Genomic DNA, 20,914 nt, shown 5'->3' with positions numbered 1-20,914 from the left:
CATACCTAGGAAGTACAATAAGAAACGATGGAGGTGCAGGAAATGACATTATGAACAGATTAAACAAAGCCAGAAATATTTTCAGATCATTAAACAATGTATGGAAATCAGCACAGTACAGTAAGAAGACCAAACTTAAACTGTACAGGAGTTGTGTTTTATCTACTCTGCTATACGGATCTGAATGCTGGAGGATGACAGAATTAGATCTAAACAAACTGTCAATTTTCCATACCAAAAGCTTAAGAAGAATCCTACGTATTTTCTGGCCAAATAAAATATCTAATGAAGACCTTTTGAGACAGTGTCATCAAGATAGCATGGGTACAATATTAATGAGAAGGCGTTGGAAATGGATTGGGCATGTCATCAGAAGAGATAGAAATTCCATCACTAGAACAGCTCTACATTGGACTCCAGAAGGAAGGCGTAAGCGAGGAAGACCAAAGAACACATGGAGACGTACTGTAGAAGGAGAACTGAAGACCATTAATAATACATGGGGAACAGTAGAAAAGATGGCCAAAGACAGACAGAAATGGAGAACCTTTGTTGCTGCCCTACATGCCGATGGCATACCGGGCAGTAAGTAAGTAAGTAAGTAAGTAACTGATATTTTATGTCAACACAGAATCGAAGTGCTGACTACTGAACTAATGCTCGGGGAGAAAATCTCAACCAACAGTGGCACTTCTTCTTCCGAATAAGGCTTAAAAAAACAAATAAAGTACGAAACTGGGAATTAAGGAACCAACACTCCGAAAGGTTTTGCCAAATGCTGCATAAACAGAGTTCAGGTAGCAATACACAGTTAGGTGTTTAGTTTCGCATTATGGCCCCTGTGGATTTTTCAAATAGGAAAGTTATTGTGAAATAAAATTCATTTTTAGACAGATGAGTGTTAATTTAGCCTTCAAAAGTAGTTTATAAGAGCATCAAGATTATTTTTTACATGTTTTATGGGCTGTTTTCTGTTTGACAGTCCGTATTTTCATAGCTAGACCGGCCATCGGTCCAGAAATTAATGTACTGTTTACAAACACTCTTTTTCTACACGAAGTTTTTGACGCAATTTTACAAAAAAATGAGATGAAAGACATATGATTTTCATTGGATTTGCTGAATGATATATGTACACAGTTTCAGAAAAGGTATTACTTCAAGCAATTGAAATTCTACTTTTAGTCAAATTTTGGGGAAATATGTGACATCTTTCCCCCCCTTTTTGCAATATTTTATAACAAATAAATGCAGATTGTTGCCATGGATACACCAAAAAGAAATTATATTTTACCATTTTATATACTGGAAATAAAATCTATGAAAGATTCTGATTACATACATATGCCCATATATGACACAAACAGTAAGCTTGATATTGCAAGAAAGCAATGAAAAGGGAATGGTAAAATTCATAAGGGCTAATTTTATTATTTTTTCCTAACTGTTTATTGCTACCTCAGTTCAGTTCGGTTTATCATTCATTTAAACTTTTTAGTTGTGGCTTCAGCACCGCTTCGATACAATTTTTAACGGTTCGATACGTTTTGGCATTGAAATTTTCTATGGAAATCGATGATCCAGACCTATAAAAGAGAAACTTGACGTCTAGGACATTTTTGTATACCAAAGTTGTCCTAACGATTGCTACTTTCGTCGATATCGTCGTTGATATCACGCGTCAAATTAGCAACAACTGTTCGAAATGTAAAAAACATCGCGATCGGCATTCATCCATTTGTTATCTTCAAACAAGAATTATTTTTGTACATAATTTGGCCGTTAGTTTTCTCGTTTGAATTGTGTACATTTGTCATTTCGGGGCCTTTTATAGCTGACTATGCGGTATTGGATTTGCTCATTGTTGAAGGCCGTGTGGTGACATAGAGTTGTTAATTTCTATGTCATTTGGTCTCATGTGGAGAGTTGTCTCATTGGCGATCATACCACATCTTCTTTTTTATATTGTAATAGTTGACAAAGTTAAGATTTTTTTAAACAACATATAGAGCAGATTATGTACACCAAATTTTAAACCCCCGCCGTAGCGGAGGGGGCATTTAGTTTTACCTTTGTTCGTACGTCCCTGGACGGTCCCAAAATTGGTTTCCATGTTCTAATATTAGTTGCCTCAACCAAATATTATCAAACTTATACGCAATGCTAACAACGACACACAAAACACAGATCAAGTTGGTGGTGTCACTTTTCCGTTCTAAAGGGTGTTATGTCCTTTACAAATGAACAAATTTATGAATTTTTCATTTCCGATCCCTTTCTTATATAACGTGTAACCGGGTGATCAATGGATCCGTATCTGAATAAATCAGGATTTCAAGTGTTCAACTCATTTTTTTTACCACAAGAAGTTGTCCTATCTAAAACAATTAACACACCCTTAAATGAATTCACAATGTCAAATATATACGCCACACAAAGCACATTAATCAAACTGCCGGGTGAAGTACCTCATTCACAATGCACAGACACAATGTTTCATAACAGAATATATATACACAATGTCACTATGCAATCACTATGCAATCACTATGCAACATGTATCAGACCGATTTATTCACAATGTCACTAACAGATTATTATGCAACATGCATACGGCCCTGTATTACACCATGTCACCAACAGATTACTTTGCAACATGCATCAAGTAAGTATTACACAAAACGTATGAACACAAAATCACATATATACAACTTCTATTTACAACGTCCACCAATATGTAGTATCACCTTGTTAGTCTGCAACTAACCACAATAACACAATGACACAATTACACTTGCACAATGTTTCAATTCACAAGGAATATATATATAACACAGCTGAACTCACGCACTAACTATCCCTTTGAGTTCCCACACAATGAATATTATCCAACTGGTAAGGTTTAACACAGTGCACTTTCACTAATACACTTCCACAATATAACAACTTGCAACACCAGCAAGATTTCACCATGTATTCTCACTAATACACATCCACAATATAACAACTTGCAACACATGCAAGTATACACCTTGTACTTTCACTGTACACTAACTTATTATATAAGTTCACTTTATAACACAATCACTATTCGAAATATTCACATATAAATCCAAACACTATAATTTATATCCTCTGAATCACTAAAGCCACTCTACTTACCAGTTGGAATATTTAATCCTAGATGTTAACTCTTCAATGGTCCACATAAAACTGACAAAGTTTCTCTGTCTTGAGCTGGCTTATATACTACCATAGGGAACGGTCCATTATACTTGAAGGGGTGAAAATCAAGATTATACCAATTGTAGGGGTGTTTTAACAAATAGACGGTGCTCCAACTATGGAGAAACTTATAAACATATAGAAACACAATTAACAGGAAAAGACAACTGGTATTTCACATCGAAATAAATAAACTATTACCGATTTTCGTTACACTTACATTTGCCTCAGCCAACTGTTATGAAACTAACACATAATGCTTTTTATTGCAAAACACTAATCAAGTTCGAATATTCGGTTGGTGTCACTTTTACCGTTCTAGAGTTTTGCCCCTTTACGAATGGAAAATTTGCAAGTTTTTTTTTGTTTCCGATCACCTACTTTAGTTTGCCTTAACCAAAATGTTGTGAAACTTATACACAAGGCTTATTACCACAAAACACATATCAAGTTTGAATTTTGGTATTGTCACTTTAACCCTTCTAGAGTAATGCCCCTAAACAAATGGAAAAATGGTAAAATTTTCGTTTCCGTTCTTAAATTAACATAAGTGTGCCTCACCTAAATATTATACTTAAACGTATACAATAATTTTCTTTTCGTTATAAGGCTTAACGAATACCGTTATGCGTAGTAATTTGCACGGGTGGATTCACCCGTGCATACCTAAGCGGGAATTAAATCATTCGACGGTTTGCATTCAATCAGTCTACACGTTTAATTCAATTGCTGTTAAGGTCTGTTTGACTTTTTTCTACTTCATGTCTGACGAGGAAGTCCAAAGTTCTCCTGAATGTGCACCTGCAAGAAGTCATTATAGGAGTGAAGATGACAATCCTACTAGCATCCCTACAGCTGAGGCTTTCTCGTTGTTTTCCACAGGACATTGGTCGTCTAATTGTCCAAAAATAAGCGGTCTAACAACACCAGCAGTTCCAAATGAGGTATTATCTTTGATTGACTTTAATTTATGTTTAGACACATATGAGTATGACAATGAGTTAGTACAAGTTTATAATGTAAAAGGTCGATTGTATTATAGCCTACAATTTTGGAAAGAAAAACTTTTATTGGCGGAATTCAAAAAATTAGTTTTACCTATAGAATAGAATAGAATATACTTGAATCTGGCTTTTTTTTGGAAAATTACCGATGCACCTACTTCTGTATTTTTGGTATTTACGGGATTCGCTAAGGAAGTTAGCACTCCCCCTTTTGTTGTTAATCCTTTATCGGTGTTGATTCTTGACCTCAGACACGTACATCAATACGAAATGTTATTTAAATTTAAATACGAGGTTGTAAAGAGGCCAAAACGTATGCAGCAAATACAAATTTTGCATTTAAGTTTGATTCAAGACATCATCGGGGTATCTTCATATAGATATGCATGTTGAATCACAAAAGTTTCTTGTGTTTTCATAGAAAAGTGACACTTATAAATCCTTGTTATACGACTGCAAGGAAATTTGCAGCGGATATTGGTAAAATCATTGCATTATCACCCGCATTAGGTAATATAATTATGTAGAATTTTGACAAGACACTTACACCATTTAGTAAATGATCGATCCTCTTGGTACTCTAGAGTTAAGTTAGATCTTGTGTCTATTAAAGAGTTAGAATTTTGTCATTCTTCACTAAAATCTCAAGGTCAACTGGGCGAGAATTAAAGGCAGTGATTTTGACTTGGAAAGCTTTCCTGATCATTTTAAAATAAATTTCAAACTACTCACCGATTACCAAAACGTAGATAAAATATTCGAAGTTGGCAGTATTAAACTGGATTTGCCTAATCTAGCTATGGAAATTTTTTTATTTTTGTACAGAAAATTCGATGTGTTTGAAAATTGAGTGGATACCAAGAACTTTGAATACTACCGCGGATCAGTATAGGAAAATATTTGATTTTGACGATTGGTCGTTGTCGGACAGAATTTTTCATTATTTTAATAAAATATTGGGACCTTTTAGCCTAGATCGGTTTGCTAATAGTGACAATGATTAACTCCCAAGGTATAATTCAAAGCTTTTTGATCCTTTAACAAAAGTTATATTTTTATAATTGATGCATTCACGTTTGACTGGTCAATCGATAATAATTTGCTCTTGTCACATGTATCTTTAATAGCTTACACTGTAAAACATATTCAATTATGTAAAGCTAACGGTACATTGGGTATCCCTTACTTAAAATCGACAGTTTTCTGGCCGATACCGGAGTCTGTTGACACCGGCAAGTTTGTTGGTTTAGTGCAAGAGTATATAAACCCCTTCTATTTTTTTTTCGACAGGGGATGTGCTGAGAATTCGGTTTTAAACGATTATAGGTTTATTTCAAATGTGCTTGTATTGAAACTTGATGCTAAAGTGAATGAATGAATTTCGAGAAAAAATTCTTTATGCGTATCTTGCCGCTTTTTGATTTTTGATATTGTAACTGTAGATTGTACAGTGTACATATGTTTAATATGCGGACCTGGCCGTTTGTATCACGGACCTGGCCGTGATGTTCTGTCCTTGAAGGATAGGATTTTGCATATCTTTCCATGTCTTGTATTGAAACTTGATGCTAAAATGAATGAATGAATTTTTAATAAAAATATCTTTGTGCGGACCTTGCTGCTTTTTTGTTTTTTATATTGTAACTGTAGATTGTACAGTGTACATATGTTTTATAGCGGACCTTGCCGCTTTTATCACGGACCTGGCCGTGATTTTCTGTCCTTGAAGGATAGGACATTGCATATCTTTCCATGTCTTGTATTGCAATTTGATGCTAAAATGAATGAATGAATTTTGAGTAAAACTTTCTTTATGCGTACCTTGCCACTTTTTGTTTTTTTCATATTGTAACAGTAGATTGTACATTGTAAATGTGTTTAATATGCGGACCTGGCCGCTTGTATCCTGGTTGTGATTTTCTGTACTTGAAGGATAGGCGAAAACCATACAAAAGAAAGAATTTAACTTCCTATTTAACCTGTATCATGATAATTCTAACCTGTCCTATTGTTGGTTACTTTGTTTGTTATAATTGGCTTATGCTTGATTTTTTAGATACAAAGAACTCTCGCTTATAATAATGAGTGATATCAATTTTCATAAAACACACGTTGAAATTATAGTTCACAATGGCAAGACCGATATTTATAGACAAGGTAGTATAGTTATGATAGCAAATACGGATATACCAACTTATCCTGTAATTTTTTTTTAAATATTATTGTGACTTAATTAGCAATCTTAAGATTAATTCTTCGGAGTACATTTTTTTCTTTGCAGCCCCCAAAAGACACCTTAGTATTGAGTAAAATATATAAGCCTTCATCTTATACTAGAGCCAGGGAAGCTTTAAGTGCAATAGGGTTAGACAAAAACAATTTAGTTTGTATAGTTTACGAAGAGGAGGCGCTTCTCAAGCCACAAACAACGGTGTTTCATATATGCTTTTCAAAGTTAATGGCCGTTGGCGAGCCGAAAGTTCTAAAGACGGATAGGTGAAAGACAGTTTCTTATACCTTGGCATCTAATATACACTCTTTCGCCTTTTGTCTCGACTGGATGCTGCAAACCTACATCCCATAGTATATTTGTGTTTTGTGTTATTAAGCCTTGTATAGAAAAGAAATGCTTTATGTTCGGTTGAACCCGTGAAAAAGAACATAAATAATTTTCTTTTCGTTATAAGGCTTAACGAATACCGTTATGCGTAGTAGTTTGCACGGGTGGATTCACCCGTGCATACCTAAGCGGGAATTAAATCATTCGACGGTTTGCATTCAATCAGTCTACACGTTTAATTCAATTGCTGTTAAGGTCTGTTTGACTTTTATTTTGTTTTTGTTTAAAAACACTTGTTGTTCTATAGGTACTGTCTTTCACACGTCTATTAAGATTATTCTTATAGATTTGTACAATTCAAAAGATGCACATGTATACTGTCCAAAGTTACAGTATTTAATCAATTTCTCTTTTCATTCATTTAAATGTAGTTGCGAATTGTTTCTAATTTTTGTAATTATATTTTGTAGATTGTTCAGGCTGTTGATCATACTTCTAGTGAAGAGAATGTGATAAGGACCGTTTTTTGGCGTAACACCTGCCGCATTCTATTTTTTTTTTTCCACTTGTTATTATGTTCCGAATGTATTATTAAAAGACTGGATGCTGCAAACCTACATCCCATAGTATATTTGTGTTTTGTGTTATTAAGCCTTGTATAGAAAAGAAATGCTTTATGTTCGGGTGAACCCGTGAAAAAGAACATAACAAAGCTTATTACCACAAAACTCAGATAAAGTACAAATTAGGGCAGCATCACTTTTATAGTTTAGAGTTATGACCAATTAAAATCGTATTTCTTATATGCAAGCGGAGGCATCACCTGTGTCCCATAGACACATTCCCCATTAACTTTGTTTAATTTTTATTTTATATATTAATTCAATCTCTCTCTATATATATGGTCTAATTTGTCAAAATCAGTAGAAATGTCATTATAGTTACGATACATATTCTATTTATTATCATGGTATCGTTGCTTACATTTGTACTTTCTGATGATACCAAGTCGTTTTACCTGCCAAGTGCTTTATACAGCTATTCGCTGGTGTTTTAAAGTTCATGTAGATAGTCCAATACAAAGAATAAATATTGATTAATAATTTTCCTAACAGGAGTCCAAATCGCAAAAAAAAAAAAAAAAAAAAGTCGACTCATAGAAAGGATCGAATAGTTTTATACGTTATTAAAAATCATGCGGTTATTGATGGGTGTTGTCTTTATTATCGTTTTATTTTCTAAAAATCATTAGAAACGATAAATATACTATGTATAAAGGTCGATGACGCTGTCGTTGTTTACATTCACACTTTCTGCAAATACCAAGTCGTTTTGTTTTGGGAAATGCTTTGTACAGCTGATAGTTTTTTTATTGTCCAAGTAAATAGGCCAATACAAAGAATACATATGTTTATTATTGAGTTGTTTGTGTATATATTTGACTTTATAGTAATGTATAACAAAAGGAGAAGAAATGTTTGGTTTTGTTTCCATGATTTCGGATACTAGTAATATATAGTTATGTCATAAAGTGAAATAAATGCATATGGTTGAGTGGTTAAAATTGATCTAAATACGAAAATTAGGAAATAACTATTTATAAAATTGATTTTAAATCAAGTTTAAAGGTGAATATATATATCTGACCATATAGTTATAAGAAGCATGTAACAGGGTATTTACATAAATAATTTGTATGTAAATATTTACTTAATTGTATTATATGTCTCTGATTGTATTGATTGTAGTTTTTATTGAAATAGGAGTCATAAGTAAATTGGTGTAGTGTGAGGTGATTACTTAAATATCAGGTGTGTATAAGGGATGATAATAAGCAGTGCAAGGTACAAACGATATTTTTCATACTACAAATGTATTTAGTGATATAATGTGTGTTTTATGAAACTGAATAAGATAGTAACTTTTAGATTTTAGTGAGATGTAATGCGTTTTATTAGTTGGAAGTGAATATCGAAGCGTTTTGACTTTTACAGTAATGTACATATGGAAAAAAGTCTTTAAAATTATGAATAAACGTCTTAACGTCTTGGTTTAACTGAACAGTCGCAGTGCGTGTATAGTGATCTTAATTTTGTGGTGAATACTCCGGACAGTGTTGATATATTTACCAATATCTGGAAAAATTTATTCAAAGGCGATATAGACCTTATCACTAGTTTGAAATCTGCGCCACTTACCCCATAATATGTGCCTCTTGAACTAATGACGTTATACAACAATCACTTTTCCATTGATGCGTCAGATATGTACTATTATAACATCAAATTTTACGGGAATCTTTATGATGTCCAGTAATATCGGACATAAACGGATAAGTTGTATTATACTGGTTTGTTAACTATATTCTTACTCTAATTTGATCTTGCATTTGTGATCATTTGTACACAGTTGCATACAGTATACCGTTAGATGGTTTTCCTTACATAACTACAACAGGAGTTGTACCCAAGATTCAGTTGAGTGAATAATATTAACAAAAAGGTGCAACATTATTGATAAGCAGTGAATTCATGTTCAAGAATCCGTATCAAACCACAGACGTATTAACTACAGGATGTATTATCGATGTAGTGAAACGACACCACATTATATTATAGTGTTCAAAACCTGGTTTGCCTAAATACATGGGTCCTATGTATATCCATGAATTGTCTCTTGTTTTGAATGATAAAATTCGTTCAGATTACGCAATACGACATTGGCTACTTTTCCCAAGATATAAAGTAACATTATTCCCAGCTGCATCGATAAAATACATCACCGATATGGTAATAAGGTTAGATATCGATGCCTTACGAGAAGAGGTAGATAAGGCGGTTCTAATGTTCGTCGATAAATACAGAGCAGAAATAATCCTGGTGCCATTAGTACTATGTTTAATTATAGTTTTGAGTTCTTGTATAGGTAGTATTTGCGCACATTTTCTTGTAAAGTTGTGTACGCGATACTGTTGCAAGCGTCCAAAATATAAAAGAAGAAGGCGTCGTCGAAGATATTCCTTTAGACAATGTTCAAGCGATGATGCTGATGATGACAATGAGGATGATGATGATGATGTAAATATATCACAACAGATAAATCAAAAATATAATTTAAAAAATATATATATACATTAATTGTGTAGTGTGTCTCTTTCTTCAATTTTATATTTTATGATATCAATCCAACTCATTCGTTGGGGTCATGTGATCAGTGCTTAGTTTTCTATGTTGTGTTTTATAGACCTTTGTTTGTCTGTTGGTCTTTTATTCATTTAGCCGTAGCGTTGTTAATTTATTTTCGACTTTGAACTGTACAATACAACATTTTTGGATTGGCTGTAATTGGTTATCTTTCAGACTACTAATCTGTCCGTTTTAGTGACGTTGGCGACATCTCAGCGTTTATTAAAGACTAAGCATCTCGAACCCCCCAAAAAAAATTGGGGATGATCTCATGTGTTCCGGAAGGATGAGCAGATCCTACTCCACATATGGCGTCCGTCGTGTTGCTAATGTTAGTACAAATCCATTAGATAGTCTGATTTGGTAGCTCACTTTCGTGAAAAGGGAACGGGATTGTATCCTGTAATTCGAATGATCGTTCTGCACTGAGTTCCTGCTTTTCATTTTTATGATAAATTTTTGTATTCTTGTCTTTCATTTTTACTAATGTGCTTTGTCTTTTGTCTTAAGCCTTTTTGTGTTTCTTTGTAACATACTTGTTTGCGTTTGTAGTGATTACAGTTATAACACATGCCACTGCTGGTGGACGTTTCGTCCCCGAGGGTATCACCAGCCCAGTAGTCAGCACTTCGGTGTTGACATGAATATCAATTATATGGTCATTTTTATAAATTTTCTGTTTACAAAACTTTGAATTTTTCGAAAAACTAAGGATTTTCTAACCCCAGGAGTAGATTACCTTAGCCATATTTGGCACAACTTTTAGGAATTTTTGATCCTCAATGCTCTTCAACTTTGTATTTATTTGGCTTTTTAACTATTTTGATCTGAGCGTCACTGATGAGTCTTATGTAGACGAAACGCGCGTCTGGCGTATAAAATTATAATCCTGGTACTTTTGATAACTAATAACACAATGTTGACTGCTGTACCTCTATTTTTGACAGTTTTACCTATTATGTCTGTTTGTTTTGTTCACAAATCGTTGGCAATAAAATGGAATTTTATGCAATTGTCATACAAGTTAGAGGTTTATCTATCTATAAAACCAGGTTTAATCCACCATTTTCTACATAAGTAAATGTCTGCACCAATGCAGTAATATGACAGTTGTTATCCATTCGTTTGATGTTTGATGTTTGAGCTTTTGATTTTGTCATTTGTTTACAGACTTTCCATTTTGGATTTTCCTAAGAGTTCTGTTTTTTTGTTTGGTAATTTTACTTTTAATATGTCTCAAGGTGTTTCATCATGTTACTAGCTGATGATTATTCGAGTAATTTACACTATATGCAAGTGATAGATATTGGTCTGTAGTTGCCATATTAATGATATTTGTCTCTTTTTTCAATACGTGTGTAACGTTTAGTATAATAAATGAGTACAGATATCAAAATTACATGTTTTTCGCGTTGTTTGACCCTATAATTTTGAATAATCACTTAAAAGTGTGTCAAAACCATTCCAAATTTATATTATTTGTTCAATACTGTAAAGAGACTTTATTCAGTTTTGCACTGCATGTACTGTTAAAACTTTTTATTTTAAATAATTGCAGTTAAAAATATATTGTTTTATTTGCAGATAAATCAAATTAACAGCACCCCCTTAAACGATTTTGTATACGAGTAATGACTAACAGAAAACTTTTATTTGGTAAATTGAACACATATACGATTTGACAAAAATAAAGCGTCAATTTCATGTTTGTCGAAATTCGAATCTGGTGCAGAAAAGTTGATACAGTTTATGTTATTACTACCACTAGGTCGATGCGTCTTTTAGTAGACAGATAGTCCCCGCGGGTATCACCATCCCAGTAGCCAGTACTTCGGTACTTTCATGAAAATTCAGATTTTGTGTTATTAAAATTTGCGGTTACAAAATTTTTGAAATTATTTAAAATCAAGGAATGTATCTCCCTCAAACAAAGCTCTGATTCCTTGGCCGGCTTTGGCTGTATTTTTTGTCCCTTTTTGGTTGATAGCCCTTCGTCCCGTTTAATAAGCTTTGGACCTTCAAATATGTTGGTCTTGAGCATAACTGAAGAGACATTGATTGTTGAAATGCACATCTGGTGCAGAAAAAAATGGTAGCGTTTATGTTACTAGTATTCGTCAATGCATGTTTGTACAATTTCAACAGCTCCAAAAAATATGTTAAATTGTTTCCGCTTCGAAGTTCTTCTTGGTAAAAGGTACAGTTTGGATTGTCAATAACATTGATTCTATTCAAAAAATTATTTATTTACCTAAAATAACCTCCTGGTTATTCTATATCGTAACCACTGCAGCTTGGTTTTTGGTGTAATGGTGTAATTATTCATCTGAACGCGAAATTTACGAAAAACGAATAATTTCTCATCCCAGGAATAGATTACCATAGTCGTAGTTGGCACACCTTTTTGGAATTTTGAATCCTCAATGCTCTTCAACTTTGTACTTGTTTGACTTTATAATAATTTGATATGAGTGTCACTGATGAGTCTTATGTAGACGAAACGAGCGTCTGGCGTATTAAATTATAATCCTGGTACATTTGATAACTATTTAAACCACTGGTCCGATGCCACTGCTGTTTGACGTTTTCCCCCGAGGGTAACATCGAGGGTTGCTGCTCAAAAGGAAGCTATTAAACCAAGAGTTCCAAATGGTGAAGTTGAAATCATCCCTTCGTAAATTTTACGGACGCCATCACGAGTTGGTTGGCCGTTATGGAATAACCGTTTCACAAATAATATCGGATATGTTCCTTACGTTGTAACTACAATCCCCTTTCCTTTCATGAATATGACTTACCGAATTAGACTATTTACCGGATTTTTTATCACATAAGCAACACGACGGGTGCCACATGTGGAGCAGGATCTTCTTATCCCTCCGGAGCACCTGAGATCACCCCTAGTTTTTAAGTGGGATTCGTGTTGTTTATTCTTTAGTTTTCTATGTTGTGTCATGTGTGCTGTTGTTTGTTTGTCTTTTTCATTTTTAGCCATGGCGTTGTCAGTTTGTTTTAGATTTATGAGTTTGACTGTCCCTTTGGTATCTTTCGTCCCTCTTTTGCAACATAACAATTAAATAGCAATAACAAAAAGAGTTGTCCGACAATCTAAATGTTGAACGAAGGACTATAAGATAAGATAAACAATGGGTGCTTATAGATTTATCCTTTATTATTACCAATTAATTTGAAATAAAACAAAAAACAAAAAAGACCTTAACAAACAGACAGAGTTCGGTTAGTGATTCGTTTGGCTTTCTAGTGGGGCTGTAATCATTACTTCCATAGTATATTATTTTTAAAGGTTCGATACGTTTTGACATTAAATATTTCTAAGGGAACTTGGTAGGTGATCCGGACCTATTGGAGAGCAAACGTGACGTATTGTGGTTTTTTTTACTAACCAAAGTCTTCTTCCCAAACGCTGCTTTCGTCGATATCGTTGTTGATGTCACGCAACAAATTGGCAACAAATGTCCGAAGTATAAAAAATGAAATAAAAATATTGACGTTCAGCCAATTTTTTTTTATCTTCAAAGAAGAATCCCAGAACTGTAATAGTTGATGACGTTATCAATGTCTTTTGAAACGACATCAGATCTCGTATTCAACAGTTTCTTTCATTTTATACATTTAAATCGTTAAAAAAATGATACATATACTATTTTTAAAAGTCACCGACGCTGTCGTTGCTTACATTCTTACTTTCTGCAGATACCATGTCGTTTTGTCTGCTAAGTTTGTAAAACTTGTCGTTGCTGTTTTTATTGTACAGGTAGATAGACCGATACAAAGAATAAATATTGCTTATTAACTATATTGGCAATCGCATTGGAATACTAATCGCACAAAACAACAACATAAGAAAACAATCACAAAAAAAAGTAAAGAACGTAAACTGTTTTTTTTTATTGCTTCAATGATTCATTTTGATTTAATCCCTGTGTAAACACTATTCTTACCCAACATGGTCCAGTATTCTGAAATGTTTTGTTATTGTAAAAGCTTAAAGTTTAAAGGACGTTTTTCTTTCTTTTCTTTTGCATTGCTTTGAATCTGTTCTTCATAGTAATTTTCAATGCATGGTTTGATTTTTGTTTGTTTTAACTATTTACAATTTTTAATCAATTTCGATAACAAAATAGAATTCATTCTACCTGATAAATGTGCTTCGGGCAGTGAATCATTAATTGAAATTTTATGATTATTGGAATAGGTCTAAACAATAGGATAACATGTAAGATAATGACAATCCGTTTATCGTATATCCACGATTAAAGAAGAACGGGGTTTTCACTATCTTTCAAACTTAGAATACTTTAAAGTGCTCAAGCCTCAAATGTTTGGCTTTAATAAGGAATTCGATTCAATGTCAGTGCAATGTTAATTATTAATGTATGACTTCCTGTTATGTATTTCATTATACATGTTTGAGGGTAGGAATGCCCTTTACTGTTAGGTGTCAAACGGTCATTTTTGGCTACAGTTAGCGTCAAATTGGTTTGAATTTTACGTGATTCGTCAAAATATTCGTCGTTACCATCATTTTTGAAAACCATTGAACGTGATTCGTCAAAATCAGCCAAATGTAAAGGATCGAAAAGTGAACTTTTTATTGTCAAGCACCTAAAATTACCGTTAATGTCTCTTGGCAAGTATTTTTACCGTCATGAAGGTATCCCCATTACCCCCCTATGTAATCGTCTAGGAGACAGGAAGTTTAATAAGTTAAGTGATAGGCGTTATCTATATAAATAGATGACTTAATACATATGATGAAATGGTAAGAATTGTTTAAGTTTCCTACTGGTGAGTATGAATGTTTTGTTCATAAACATAAAGAGGTAAAAAGGGATATTTACCGTACCGTACATTTTTTCGAGATGATGATTTTGAATATATTTTTGATTGTAAAGGCAAGGCCTTATTTCTTTACTTCTGGATAATCCATAGTTAATTACGACTTAAGATTAATACACAAGGTTGAGTGGTTAAAAATTGTTTAAATAAGAACATTATCTAACAGTTTACACTGATTTAAAATAAAGAATAAAGGTGTATTTTATCTGACCAAGGATTTGTACTATACAAATCTTTGATTTGACCTTATATTAATAAGTATTTATATGTGATACGGGCTATCCATACATAATCTGTATGTTAATTTTCTTAATTCAATTCATTGTATTTATTCTTTATATGTAGGAGTCATTAGTATATGGGCGCAGTGTCAGTGATTTATGAAAGTACATAAATAGGTGTATTAATGCAGTTCAAAGTACGAACAATATTTTACTTACCTTGAATAGATAAGTCCTCTGTGATATGTGTTTTGTGTAACTGGATGTGGCTGTATTATTTAGATTGAAGTGACATGGATGGTGCTCTTAGACTTTAGTGGATTCCACAACGCATAGACTTTTATAGTGATGTACATAGACTAGTAATAACGTATTTGATTTAGATTAAGAGTCACAGTGTATACGTGGTGTCGGAAGATTTCTCGGAACACATCCTTGTACATAAAATAGTGAATATATATATATATAGCTGTGTGCTTCTTGTGCTTTGTGTTGTGAAGTAAGCGGTATGCTGGAATAGAATCCTTATCTTATAATGGATTTGACTATATTCTACAATCGTGATCTATTGGTTGTTAACTCGGACAATGTTGTTATCTATCATACCAGCAACTGGAATTGATTCATAGGTGGTATTATACTGGTTTGTGTGTCTACAGTTTTACTCTTATATTTATTTTAAGCACACAGTTGCTGGCAGTATAGTTGCTTACCCGTACTAGACTACAGAAGTAGTGCTGCTTTAGTTGAAGAAGAAGATCAATTAACATAAACCGTAGTTTCATGTGCGTTAACCCGCATTCAATCGACCACAGATTGTTTTTTCTGCAAGCAGTGGAACTACGTCATACTGAGACGTCATATCATATACTATAGCGTTCAAAATTTTGTTGAACTAAATACATGGATCCTATATATATCTATCCAGGGTGTGTCTCATGTGAATGATGCTCATTTCTGATATAACGTAACATTTTACTTAGCTACATCGATCAAATATACCACCAACATGGTTATAAGGTTAGATATCGATATCTTACGAGAAGAAGTGCATAAGGCTGTTTTAATGTTCGTTGATAAATACAGAGTAGAAATAATCCTGGTGCCATTAGTACTATGTTTAATTATAATTGTGAGTTCGTGTATAGGTAGTCTTTTTGCACATTGTCTTGTAAAGTTATGTGCGCGATATTGTTGTTGCAGACATTATCATAAACATAAACGAAGGCGGCGTCGTCGGAGATATTCCTCAACACCATGTTCAAGCGATGATGATTATATATCTGAGCAGATGTATCCAAACTATAAATTAAAAAGAATATATGTACATTAAGTTTGTAGTGGTTTTTATTCTCTTTATTATTATAGGGTATTGCTATCACTTACATATCTAAAGTGTCGTTAACTAAATACTCAGCTAAATACAGCTTCCTTTCCAAACGGTTGTGTGTTACAAACGAGGATTGACCGATGTTTATGTCCATTGTGGGTCCACGATAGCTGAACTTTTGGGTTGGTGGTAGTAGAATCTCATAGTGTGACCATATTTACATTATAGACCTTTGATATTGTTGTAGTATGATTTCAAAAGAGATTCTGTAAACAACTGGACATTTTAGGATGTTGCCCATCATAGAACAAATAATTTCTATAAAACATTTGCTAGTTCCGCTACCATATCGCTGTTACAGTAAATTTTGAGACAAAACGTGTAATCCTCTTGGTGGGGTGAAAAGGTTTGGTGCAAAAGAACTCTCTTTTCTTTTTTATATTGACTGAAATCTTTGATGGCAACACTGCGTCTGTTTCAGGGAGGTTGGGTTGGCCATGAAATATGCAACTGTGGACTCGAGATCTCAGTTTTTGTTCTATTCATTACCGTATTCTTGAAATTCGGTTATCATAGTTTTCCCTGTTTGAAGTACTCCTTCGTCCATTTAGGGTGAGTTGCCGTCTAAACGTTTCGATCTCCATGCTGTATGTCTATATGTATTCTTTCTCAAAGTATAACCACGTCTGGAATAGGGGTTTCTGTCCTGTCTCATCTCGATGGACAGGTTTTTACGTGTGCACCAACTGTTTTTCTCTTTAAATGTTTATTTCATCACAACCGTGCTCAAAATTGGGATCGCGGTATCAAGACTTTTGGACAGGTGGTATGTATGCGTTCACCAATTTTTCCACAAAGCATGGAATTCCCACACACATGGCAATGATAAAAGTTCTATATATTGGGGTAAAAGTTAATTAGATGGTTTATTATTGCTTTAGATGGTTGTCTTGTTTTTTCAACCCTAAAGTTGTTTTTGATATGTTCTATAGTTTGCAATACTTCACGTACTAACAATTTTGTGGGTGCATCTGATCATCAGGTTTGCATCTGTTGTCTCTCTTCAAAACAACTGGTCATAATCCTTATATGGACTAGCCAAACCGGTCATTCGTCTCTTTTAGTTTACCAGTATATTGATGGATATAATATGCTCACACACTAGTTCTTTAACACAAGACAGATAGGATCAACAATATGTAACATCTATACTCGTCGGCTAAAGTATCTTCCAAAAGTTAAGACGAATAAAAGTATTCCGTGTTTCCGCATCTACCTATTGCCGTCCAAATCCTAATCGCAGTCGCATGTGATAACATTTATCATATGTTCGAAGCCATTGTTAATATCTGATCATATCTAACTGATCAGTTGTTATGTTTCCCTATATACATTGATGAATTTTCCTATTGAGGATAGGTATTATATTTTGTCAAATAAAAACTATTTTTCTAACATTGCCAGACACATTACGACAATTACGAGTTTAACGTCAACGCCCTTCCATGTTAAGTCAATCACATTGCGGAAGCGACAGGTAATCACTTTGATTTAACAATCCTATATTTTATTATTAATTAGAAAAAGAAACTGTGGCAAATTATAGTTTATATTTTTGAATGGATTCAAGCTAGTGAGATTGTGGAAAAAGACGGACCAAATTGTGTGTAAATTACTCGGACTTATATCTAATATTTTTATTTAGAGAGTGTCTGTTTAATTGTTTAATTTATTCAGACAATTTCATTTTAAATTGAACAGACAACGTGTTTCGATTTGCATTCTTAAATACATGTATTATAAATATGTGTGTTACTATTTAATCTAAAATTGTGTGAAAAACTCTACAAGGGTATGCTACTATTTCATTTCCTTTTTAAATAATCTCTTACTGATTAAGTTTATAGCGTACATAGATAATTCTTTTCAATATCCATTTTCGATTTTATGATTACAGTGACATTAAGGATTTGTATAGTAAGTGTTTACAAATCCTTGGTGACATTAATCTTTTTTTCCAATCATCGTCTATTGTTACTTTTAAAGTCCTTAATGCATGCTCGTAAAATTTGTCAACTTTATTACACTTATTAGGTAATCTTGAATCTTTGGCAGCCTGTAAACATATATAGCTATCTTTATAATTTGTCAATCGAAGTTAAGTTTTCAGTCGGAGTCAGTCTTATAAACGGGCACCACATGTTCGTTCATTTGATGTGAAAATAAAAATCCATACTGAAAGCCATCTTTTTTATTCGCTCTACCATGCAGTCTGTGAGTTTCGTTTTTCGTTTTCGCATCATATGCAACAGAACATGTCAAAAATGTCCGTAACAACATCGTTTTGATTTGATTTTAAACATGTTTTATTCATTTAGATACGAAAAGGATTGAGCAACAGGCACAGCCTATAAAAGCTCTCTCTACATGTACAAGGTATAATTCAATTATAACAACTGTTTTTAAAATAATCCAATATAGTGGAACATACATGCTACTTGTGAGCACACACGAACAAATATATGTTGACAGTGTTACTTATATACTAAATGCAAAGTATATTTAAATATATAGGCAATTAATCATCAGTTATTTAAAGTACCTTGAAACATGCAAATATCCTTCATAAGTCATTAGAATTATATATATATTTTTGGCTTGAAAGAGACCCTCAGCTTGCTTAGTGGAATAAGTGAATTAATGTTGGAGTGTAGGAGAAAAAAACAAAAAACTAAAACTAAATGACACAAAAATTAAGTAAGTTTCAAACAAAGCGTTGAGTGTCACTGATATTTTCTGAACAGATGTTAAAATAGCAATATTCATATCATATGATAATAATCTGTTTCCAAAAAGTAGTAATTAAATATTTATGTCAACATTATCAACATTGGAGTAAATGGAATCAAGAAGGATCTGTCTTACATCTTTATACGGAAGCCGATAAGGGCCATTCAAAAAAAAAATATTATGTCGTAATTACGACATAGCATGTCGTAATTTCGACATAACATGTCGTTATTACGACATCGCTATGTCGTAATTTCGACATAACATGTCGTTATAACGACATCGCTATGTCGTAATTTCGACATAACATGTCGTTATTACGACATCGCTATGTCGTAATTTCGACATAACATGTCGTAATAACGGCATCACTATGTCGTAATAACGACATTGCTATATATATAAAAGAATATGTATTATGATTGCCAATAGACTAAATGACATAAAAATTAACAACTATAGGTCATCATAATGCCCCCAATAATTAGAAAAGACCCACATAGTCAGCTATAAAAGAGGGAGGAAAGATACCAGAGGGAGAGCCCCCGAAATGCTGTGTGGCAGACAGTGTTATTAATTAATTATTAGCTCCCTTGGTAAACTCCAAATTTCATATTTAATGTATTTCATTGTTAAATAATTTGCATGAAGCTTAATAAGTACATATTTGTTAATTGCATAGACTTTGCTATTTGAATTCATTGGTTAAAGATATTTATTTATATTGTAAAGTTTAATATTTGCATCGTCGCAAAATCTTTGGTTACCTTCTTTGAATAGATTCAGTGAGAAATTTATATATTTTATAGATCCCGTGTAATTACACCGACCTTGTATGATAAGTCTAACATACATTCCTAGTAAGGCAAAGCTATCCATCTCCCTACAAATATGTGCAAACTTCAAGGCTTTTTGTAATAAGGTTGTATTGAAGTATTGATTGCTCTATTTCTACTTTCAAACGTTGGACACGATGTTCCTACAACGCCTATGATTTAAAACAGAATCTTCGAAATTTCATCCGCAAAACAAAATAAAAATAAAAATGTTAGAAAACACGAAACAATATTGTAACAAATTCAGTATATGTTTTAAATTATGTTTTTACAGCTCTTGATCATATACTAAGTAATATCTAGTTTATTTGAGGATTAAAATAAGAAAGCTTTGTGAAAAAAAACGGATGTCCAACGTTACATTTATGAAAAACTGTTTTAACCCTTATGTATAGTGATCCTATTTCTTATTCTCTGATCTTCTTGATTCTTGGCAGGAACAACGACATGTGTTGGTTCTCTGTGCCGTTAAGTTATTTTGCCAAATTTCATTTGACTCGGTGACTGCATATTAAGCTGGAATAAGAAAAATGTCCAATGACGTTTTTCATTAACTCAACGACTGAAAGTGAATGTTATAAGTAGATACAGCAGAAAATGAATAAAAAGAGTAAGACAATAATAATATCTAACAAAAGTACAAATATTTGCCTCATGTGAGTTCAAATATTGCTGATTCAATAAAAATCTTCTCTACACAGTCGTTTTTCAAACGGTAGCCATTTTGTCCAAGTTGATATTTCATTTTTCAAAGCAGTTAACGCGTATTTTTTATAATTAATAAAAACAAAAGTTAGATACACGAAGAGTAAAAAATGCCAATATTCTTTTCTTATTACCTACATATTTGGGTCTTAAAGAAATAAAATGCTTCCACACATTACAAAACGGTAGCCAATTTGT

The 20,914-nt window shown here is 33.1% G+C and overlaps 2 long non-coding RNA genes across 2 annotated transcripts; both read left to right on the top strand.

Moving 5' to 3' along the window:
- The first annotated feature begins 3,824 nt into the window (after positions 1 to 3,824).
- On the top strand, positions 3,825 to 7,332 carry LOC139525485 (uncharacterized). Its single transcript, XR_011664904.1, has 3 exons — positions 3,825 to 4,169; positions 6,286 to 6,386; positions 7,260 to 7,332. It is a non-coding gene; the product is annotated as an uncharacterized lncRNA (long non-coding RNA).
- A 7,398-nt stretch (positions 7,333 to 14,730) lies between these two features.
- Positions 14,731 to 16,388, top strand: LOC139524536 (uncharacterized). The gene is made up of 2 exons (XR_011664813.1): positions 14,731 to 14,783; positions 15,180 to 16,388. It is a non-coding gene; the product is annotated as an uncharacterized lncRNA (long non-coding RNA).
- Positions 16,389 to 20,914: the final 4,526 nt, after the last annotated feature.

Source organism: Mytilus edulis, chromosome 5 (genome assembly GCF_963676685.1).
Source record: "Mytilus edulis chromosome 5, xbMytEdul2.2, whole genome shotgun sequence".
In the NCBI taxonomy this organism is placed as follows: Eukaryota; Metazoa; Mollusca; class Bivalvia; order Mytilida; family Mytilidae; genus Mytilus; species Mytilus edulis.
This window is presented reverse-complemented; position numbering and strand designations above follow the sequence as displayed.